The sequence below is a fragment of the Podarcis vaucheri genome (genome assembly GCF_965113315.1).
Source record: "Podarcis vaucheri genome assembly, chromosome: 3".
NCBI lineage: Eukaryota > Metazoa > Chordata > Lepidosauria > Squamata > Lacertidae > Podarcis > Podarcis vaucheri.
Genome location: NC_138761.1, coordinates 57,677,884 through 57,687,164, shown reverse-complemented (window position 1 = coordinate 57,687,164; position 9,281 = coordinate 57,677,884). Strand labels below are relative to the sequence as shown.

Genomic DNA, 9,281 nt, shown 5'->3' with positions numbered 1-9,281 from the left:
GGACATTATTTGAATCTGGTTACATCCCCTTGGGTAATTTGCAACTGTTTATTGTAAAAATTATAATGTAGTCACTAAGCATGCAGTTGGTATCTCATCTGGCAGATCCCATAAAGCTTCCTTATAAAGATGAACTTGAATTAAAAGCTCATAATGCTTCTACGCATCCAGATAAGTGACAAATAATGTAATCCTGCAGTCTGCTATGCCTGGTTAAGCCTACTGAGTTCATTGGGACTAAGTGAGTAACTGAGTCCAGGGCTGCAGCCAAATCCTTTATCAAAGGGGAAACTGACACAGCTTCTGTAAGCCAGTAAGGCCTTTTAAAGTAGAGTTTGCCAAATGCAATGAGAGGCAGTTCTGCAGTAGGCCACAGCCAGCATTGTCAATGACAGGGAATGATACTCTGTGTGGATGTTGTAGAACACTGACCCTGCTCTAACCCAGAAGAGACAGACTTCTTGAGCCAGTCTCTCCCAACCTGCTGCCCTCCAGATGCTGTTGGACTACAATTCCCATGTTTCCCTGACCATTGGCCAAGATGGAAGGAGGTGATGGGAGAGTCTAAAACATCTAAAGGACACCCAGCTGGTCTAAATGCACAGCTTGGTGTTGACCTCCACATGGAGTTATTTCTGGACCATGCTACTTCAGACTTAAACGGTGGAGAAGCCCCATGCCCTCTACAAACATCCCTGCATGGAGAAAACAAGAATATTAGAAATAGGATTTTTGAAAGCAGCTCTCAACCCTGCTTCCGTTTCATACAAAGGGGGTCCAAGAAGACCTAAAGCACACAGTAGAATTGTTCCTTAAAATGAGTGCACCTTTTTTGTACCAGAATGAAGCCGCTCCAAGTGTTCAGCAACAGAAAGCTAAAATGTCTTCGGTATTGCTAATGTATAACTCTTAAAAGTTATCTCCTTAAAAAGAGAATTTTAATGACCTCATTCGACCTCTTTCATTTCCCAAGCTGTTTAATTAAAGTGACTCGGGTGGTAAGCCCTCCAGGTACAGAAATGAAGATTTTGAAACAATGATTGCTGCAGCCTGTTTTGAACCCCTGCAAAAGAGAAGCCTTCGAATAGAAACAAACAAATAAATCACACAACAGTGTCACCGGGTATCCAGAGGAGGGAGGGCAGGAGAAAACTGCATTTATTCAATAAACATGTCACCCACAGCCTAAAAATAATTGTGTGGACCAGGCTCCAGGAAGCCTGCAGGTTGTGTCGCACTGGAGAGGAGATAAACCCTAAATAGAAAGACAGGGGTGACAGTCTAGGAGAGATTTTCTTTTCTTCAGAAAGGAAAATTAAGGGTGATAAGAAGCTTCCATTTTTTCCCTGCAAAGTGCTGCAAAAATGTGGAGAACTGAATTTAAGGCTGGAAAAATGAGAAACAGGGAGAAACGAAGTTGGCAGATCCTTTGATTCCTAGGTGGGTGAGAATTTACCAGACCAAAGTTCTTTCTTGGAGATCAATGGGTTTCCACAGCTCTGGAAAAAATGAAATGTTTTGTTTGCCCCTTACAGGCTGTCCATAGGAACAAGCATAGCGCATAGTCTTATACTAGTCAGGCAATTGGTCCACTACCTGGAGATGCTGGGCATTGACCCTGGGACCTTCTGCATGCAAAGCAGATGTTGTGTCATGAGTTACTGCCATTCCTCAAAGAGTTGTCCCTTCCTCCAGTAGCAACACCATGTATTAAGCAGCTCTCTTTTTGAGGCTCTGGGGTTCCTCCCTGGGCAAGAAGGTATCAAACTCCCTTCTCTTGCAGTATTCAACTTTTCCACTTTGACACTGAAGGGAGCCCTTTCCTTTCCCCCACCTCAATTTGCTATTCCAGTTTTGGCTCACAACAAAAAGTTGAATTCTAGCTGTCTGGCCACACTGAAAGAGAGACAGCATGTTCCCTCAAGTGCTGCAGATCTGTCCACTGGGTAGAGAGTTAAGTCAAGAAATAGTGGTATAATTTTAGTGAATCTGGTTAAGGTTTAATTTTGTTCCACAGGGGGAGATGTGTTATCCGTTTAGTGATGAATGTTGCTCAATGAAATTACAAAGTGGGGTAGAGGGAGAAAGACTGTGGCAGCTGCAACCATTCCAGAAGGTAGCCATTACTATTGCCAACCTCTATAAAGTGTGAATGCCTATCACCAGAGTTTCAAGGTAGAAGTCCATATTGGTTACCAGCGCAACATAATGAGGATGTGTCAGCTTGCGTTAAAAAGCACAGAAGAACTATTTGCTAGAGGTCTGCAGGGTTCTAAATCTCATAAGGAGCCTTCAGAAGTAGAGGAGTCTCCCTGCTTCAGACTTTTACACTCCAACTCTGGGGGAGAGAATGGCAATAATGGTGCAGTCAGGGGTATGGAGCTTAGCTTGTTAAACCACACTTGGGTATTGCTTCTACATGCAACATCATTTTGCGCTCTCTTGGCTCTCAGCTGGAAGAACATCACCTTCACCAAGCTTTGACAGGATCTCTTCCTTCAAACCTGAGAGAGAACCCCAGCTACCAAGAAATCATCTCCTGTCAATAGCTCCCATTACTGAATCATCAATCAATTACCCTTGGACTCTTAATGAGTCATCAGCCTGAAAGAAGAAACCAATTTAGGCACAATCCACTGTGAAATTTTCCTGCTCTTTGGAGTGAATGGGAATATCTTTTATATATATATGTGGTATATTGTGCCCTTTCACACCAATTAAAAATTGTGTCATTTTTTTGTCACTTTGATCTGGCTTATGTGGGAATATTGTGTTACTAAATGTGGGAACTGTCAAGAGTGAAAGTAATAAAGAAAGTTGGAAATTTTGTTATGTTCTTCTTAGTTTCTATATAGAGATTTCAGTCCACGCTTTACCCAGAAAAATAACACATGCAAGAAAATGTGACATATTATGACTTTCTTCCTCTGTTATGTAAGTCAGGCACAAACAGGACGAGGATCAGGCACTATTATGATTTGGTGGTGGTGCTGACTGAAAGTTTCCATCTGGGTCATGCACTCACATTATACAGGATTTGTGTTCCATATTGAAGAAAGTTGATGCAGGCAGGGGTGGCTAATCTAAAACCCTCCAAATGTTGCTCGACTATAGTTTGCATCATCTCTGATCCTTGGCCATGCTTGGTTGAGGCTCCTTGGAGGTGAAGGGCAGCAACATCTGGAGGACCAGAGGTTAACCACCCCAACATGCAAGTATGTCCTCTCATTCTACATTTCAGGGATAATGCCAAGGTGGCCACCTACACATCACTCAAGAAGAGCAAATGCATCCTCACAAGAGAGGACAAAACAGTGCACAGATCTGCATGCAATTTGCATGTGCTTATTTGCAGCTATAGATGCACATTCAGAAATTATTACAATAATTTAAACAGAAATCAAGACAACTGACCCTCCGGGGAAAGGCCCAAGGGTGCTGCTGGCGTACTTATGGTTCTGTCCAGTTGTTAACAGTTGATGGGTGACTTCAGGGCCCATGATCTCCCTTCTTATAGTTATTTATGTTTAATTTGGAACTGGACTGGACCAGGAGGGGTTGGTAAGGATCGGTGGCACCACACCCCTGACCTCCCAGCAGCGGAGTCACTACCATATACTAGAGGGTGTGAGGCAGCAGGCAGATTCAACAGCATGGGTGCTTTGGCAGAGGCAATCCAATACTCCTGGTGTTGTGCCCACACAGCACCAGCTTCCCTGCTGCCTCGCCTTCTCCCTCCCAGAAAGTTGCAGTGACTCCACTGCAGGAGGTCCTGTTTACAGTTCCTCACTTACTACTCCTGGACTTGACTGGACTGCCCTTCAAATAAAAGAAAATTTAAAACAGAGGACTGACTGCTGTCTGTAAAGGAGTCACGCCTTCCCTCAGGATATAAGAATAAACAAAAGAGAGGCAACATTAATTAAGGATGCTGTCTATTGTGACAAGTGTTTGCAGTGGACATAACAGAGGCAAGAATAAGTCTTATCTGTTGTCCAGCATATGGACACAAAGTTCTTTGTAATATATAACTAAAAGAAGGAGACGTGTTTGTTGCTGTCCGTGTTGGCATTCACAGCGAAATAGCATCTGTAAATGGCTAAGCACTTCTTTTTATTCATCTAGCTCCTCAACCAACTCAGCCTATGGAAACAGATTATTGGTTAGATTACCAGTAGTACTGTCAGGACTGGTGGTAGCATCCTGAGGGAATTAGAACCAAAAAATGGATCTTGGCTTGTGCGTGGAACTGGCTTTATCTATTAGGGAAAGAAAAGCACTAAAACTCATTTAGTAAATATGATTGGCTGTGTTTATCAGTAATTACGGACAGGTTGAAAAGGACTGGGAGTTCAGTGTGTACGCTGGGCCTCACCTTGAGTGCTTTATTTTCTGAGTTTCTTATAAAGGTCTGTGTGCTACTAAAAGATTCTATCTTCAGTCTTAAAGTCACTCAAACGTTTCTTATCCACTGAGAAAAACAACAATGGTTATGTCCTCTATGTGGCCTTGATAGAACATAGAAAGTATTCACATCTTGTTTTGAACTGCCTCTTCTTTCCCCCCTCAGTGTCACTTCCCATTCACTCTGCTGAAACCTCTGCCATTGCTAAAATTTACCACTTACCCCCCTCTCACTTCTCCTCCATCCCTGGTCAACTCAAACGTCTGCTGTTGTTAAAAACTGCCACTGTGGTGCAGCACTACAAATACTCCAGTGGGGACTGTGTAATGATAGCCGTCTTCCGATCTGAAAAGTAAATTAGGCTTTTATCCTATACACTCTTACCTTGAGAGTAATAACCATTCAGTTCAGAGGAGCTGGTGCTTACTTCTGAGTAGACATGTATAGGATTGTGCTGTTATCTAATTCCCAAGCCTTTTAATATTTCTATTCACATAATTTTTGCCCAGAAATTTCAAATCACTACAGAAAAACATTCCCTGCTCTCAGGTTTACAAACTAAAACTACATGACACAAATGGAAAGTGGTTTAGAAGGAATGAGGAAATAAGCAAACTTGAGTTCAGGTTCTTTGTTACAATTTCTAGTTATTATGCACCTACTTTACTAGTGACTTGAGATGGTATCTTGTTAGACGTCTTAGGCTTTTGTTCTGGCTCCCAAATTCTATATTCTGGCCACTAGGCTTCTCCTTGCACCACAGATCTATCTTCAAATATCTGCCCCACACTGCCGAGACTTTATAAAGTCTTTATTGTTGTTTCAGAACGTGCTTTTACTGAATTTAAATTAAACTATGGTATTTTATTTCTCCAATATATATGATACAATTTGGATTTGAACCCCCTGAAACATGTGGTGAGTCATAGAATAGTTTGAGCTGTTACCTTTGGTCAAGTTTTGATTGCTTCAAATAATTTTTATTTATTTATTTAAAACAAACTTTATGAATTAGTATTTATTTGATACACAAATTAAGCTAAGAATTGAATGGTAAAAGCAGTGGTTTAAAATATCTTGTCTGTTTTCCAGGAAATAGTAAAGATTTAAAGACAAGCACTGGATGACTGTTGTCTACACCTCTATAATCCAGTTGTATGTTTGAAAATAAAAAAGATATTTTTAAAAAATGCAAAATGTGTGCAGCACTCTCTGCTTCAAAGGAAGTAACCACAAATGTGCTCTCTATGGAGCACCCTACTGCTCAAGGAAGTGGTGAGGCATTAAATACCGTACAAATATGGTGTAACAGGTCCATTGGATAAAACATATCCAAGTAAATATGGATGCCCTTAAGAACAAGTGAAAGTCATAAAAGCATGGAATATCAATGCTGGTATTGATATAAATGATTGATGCAAAGTGCTGTAAGCAGGCTGCCATGCATCTTCACACCTAAAATTGCCCTATACTTTTGGTTGTCAATATCACTATTATTTCATTATTTGCTCATCTATTGATTACAATCCTCTGTGCAGCTGCACACTTTTGAAACCAAGTGTTTTTGGCTGATGGATACAGTGTACTGAACAAATACAAATACATAGTTACTATGATCTGTCAGAAGGCACGAGTCAATTATTTGCGATAATATTGAAACTGCTTGCTGTTCTCAATTTCTGTGCCAATATTATATCATTGCATACCAAGCTTGCAACAGAGTGCATATTATATCAACGATCACTTGCAAAGGTACACCTTTCCCCTTCTTCTTTTTAGCTACAGGATGCCTAAAGTATACAGTGTCGAGGCATTAGAGGAAAAAAATAGCCACTAGTGGTTTCAGTATCAACAGGATTAGTTCCATAAATCAGTGCAGCAGCTGGGGAAGGAGGGCTATCAGATTGAAAGGGTGTTTTTGTTCTGATCTAGAAAAATAGACTCCCAATATCTAAGCATTCTAAGATTAATTTAATTTTTAATATGCTCTTGAAACCTCTGCTAATGAATCATGATTGCTATGTGAGTGATTCAAATTATTATAAGTGATGATTCACTCCAGGTGTTCAAAAGTGACACAACCCCAGCTCCCAGCTCTCCTCATTATTATGCCATTTGATTTGGAAAGGAGGGTGTTAAGGAGCCTTGTGGCACATCTTTTAACAAACCATAACGTTTCTGAAAAACATGGAGACACCCAAATCACTTGCATCTTCCTTTTCTTTGGCAGCATCAGCTCATCATTCCATGTCAGCTTGGTACCAACAAGCTGTTGCTAGGATGTGGATGTTTCCATGGCAATAAGCAAACCACTTAGCAGAGCTAACAAACAGAACTCTCTTTTGCTCTCAGCTCCCTCCCGCACCTCACCACGCTTGCTCAAGGCATAGTATAGGTGTATTCACTATTATTAAGCCCGAACAAAGCTGAGAACACCGCATGGCTGATTGCATCTTTTCTTGTGTAGAACACATCTGCAAATTCCAGTGAAAGTTTTTGATTAGTGGGGGGGAGGGTTTAATTTACCCCTTTGGAGTAATGTGTGGCTGTCTGATATGGAGCCTGACTTCCAATGGATAACCCAAAGTTATCTCAAGAGTCAGAAGGGACACCCAGTTTCTCTTAAATGAATGTGGATTGCAGGATGACCCAGGTGCTCTCTTGTTCTTTCTAGATGACTTAAGGATGCCTGATAGCTTCCTGTAGCACACTCTGCAAGCATGAAGAGACTGTGTGTGATTGCCACCTGTTGGGTCTGAAACTGTAACTACAGTGTTGTGAGCTGTGATGGGCAAGTAATAGGACTTGATGGAGTGGTTGCCCGTATTGCTCCAAATACCTATCTCCAGCTTCAGAGGTTCTGTGCACACATTCAGATAATAATAATAATAATAATTTATTTATACCCCGCCCTTCCCAGTTCAAAAACCAGGCTCAACAACAAATTTAAAACACTTAATTATAAAAGCAGCATAAAATACAGTATAAAAACATGAATAACAATAAAATTCAAAAATCAATTAGATAATCCCCAGGGCTAGCTGGCTGAATTGGTCCTACTTGGGCCAGCAAGGAGGCCAGGGGAGAATTAGCTGTGGGGTCTCAGAGTGGGTGATCTTTATAAAAGGGGAGGGGGAGGGAAGGGAAGGGAAATAAAAGATCAATCTGAATTCAAATTAAACGCCAGTCGGAATAGCTCTGTCTTACAGGCTCCATGGAAGGAGGTTAAATCCTGAAGGGCCCTAGTGTCATGGGACAGAGCATTCCACCAGGTCGGAGCCATCACTGAAAAGGCCCTGGCCCTGGTGGAGGATAGTCTGACTTCATTAGGGCCCGGGACCTCTAAACTATGGTTATTCATTGACCTTAGGTCCTCTGCGGGGCATACCAGGAGAGGCGGTCCTGTAGCTACAAGGGCCCTAAGCCCTAAAATTCTGCTGTTTTAATGGAAAATACTACCACTTTCAACTTTTCCTACATTCTTCAAGATGTCTATGTTTTAGATGAGTCATCTGATGGCATGTCTTCAGTGTAAACAAGTAGCTTGGGAACCTTTGTTGCCATTCATTGCTACTCTGTTTCCGTAGAAGAGAGGTAGGTGCTATGTAGAACATAGGAAGAGGTGTTATTGTCAGTTTGCATTTCTTAGTATTGATCTGATGTGTAGAGATCTTTCCTGTTCTGCTTAGTTCAAGAGGGTTCTGGATGCTTGTCTGTAAGAAAGAAGGTTACTAATGTTTGGGTTATTCCTTCAGGGAAGCTGAGTACAGCTGGTTTAAACTGGTTCTGTTATCCTTTCTGTCAAGGTCCTTCTGACTATAATAGTCAGGCCAGGAGGAGCCTGGCTTTCACACATGCTCTTTCTATCTCTTTGTTCTGGTGTGGTCTTCTATATGCAGTGTTCAGGTTTAGTCTTACTGTAAGTTCTTGTTAGTTTAAGTTAAGTCTGCTGCAACTGGATTTCTTATGGACTGTGCCAATCCTGAATGTATTGGATTTGTGACCATTATGCTTATTTGCCTTCAGTAGCAGTAAAAAGCAGAGACATCACCTTGCCAACAAAGGTCCGTATAGTTAAAGCTATGGTTTTCCCAGTAGTGATGTATGGAAGTGAGAGCTGAACCATAAAGATGGCTGATCGTCAAAGAATTGATGCTTTTGAATTATGGTGCTGGAGTAGACTCTTGAGAGTCCCATGGACTGCAAGAAGATCAAACCTATCCATTCTGAAGGAAATCAACCCTGAGTGCTCACTGGAAGGACAGATCGCGAAGCTGAGGCTCCAGTACTTTGGCCACCTCATGAGAAGAGAAGACTCCCTGGAAAAAACACTGATGTTGGGGAAGATTGAGGGCACAAGGAGAAGGAGCTGACAGAGGTCAAGATGGTTGGACAGTGTTCTTGAAGCTACCAGCATGAGTTTGACCAAGCTGCGGGAGGCAGTGGAGGACAGGGGTGCCTCTGGTCCATGGGGTCACGAAGAGTTGGACACGACTAAATGACTAAACAAAAACAACAGCAGTAAAGCTCTGCTGGATGAAGTACAATTGCCTGTGGTCTATTTTTTAGGAACTCTGCTGCAATATGTTTAAGTTTTGCTTCACACACGACAATTATGCCAGGTCAGGCCATTTGTCCCTCTAGAGTAGTGTCCACTCTGACTGGCTGCAGATCTCAAGCAGAGCTCTTTCCCATCACTTGCTACCTCATCCATGCATCTCTAGAGACTTAAATCTGGGACCTTCTTGTCATGGACTGGCTAGAAGCAGAGGAGTGGTGAGAGGCACCAACTGGGGAACCCCCAAGGGAACCCCCAGGGGAAGATGGCTCAGAGCCAGGGGATTGGTGGTGGGACAAGGATGCGAGGTCAGGGGAG

At 42.1% G+C, this 9,281-nt stretch overlaps 1 long non-coding RNA gene across 1 annotated transcript; it reads right to left on the bottom strand.

Annotated features, from left to right (window-relative positions):
- Positions 1-1,001: 1,001 nt before the first annotated feature.
- Positions 1,002-6,652, bottom strand: LOC309528143. The gene is made up of 4 exons (XR_014217566.1): positions 6,603-6,652; positions 4,173-4,259; positions 1,457-1,499; positions 1,002-1,063 (listed from the first exon to the last, which is right to left on the bottom strand). It is a non-coding gene; the product is annotated as an uncharacterized lncRNA (long non-coding RNA).
- Positions 6,653-9,281: the final 2,629 nt, after the last annotated feature.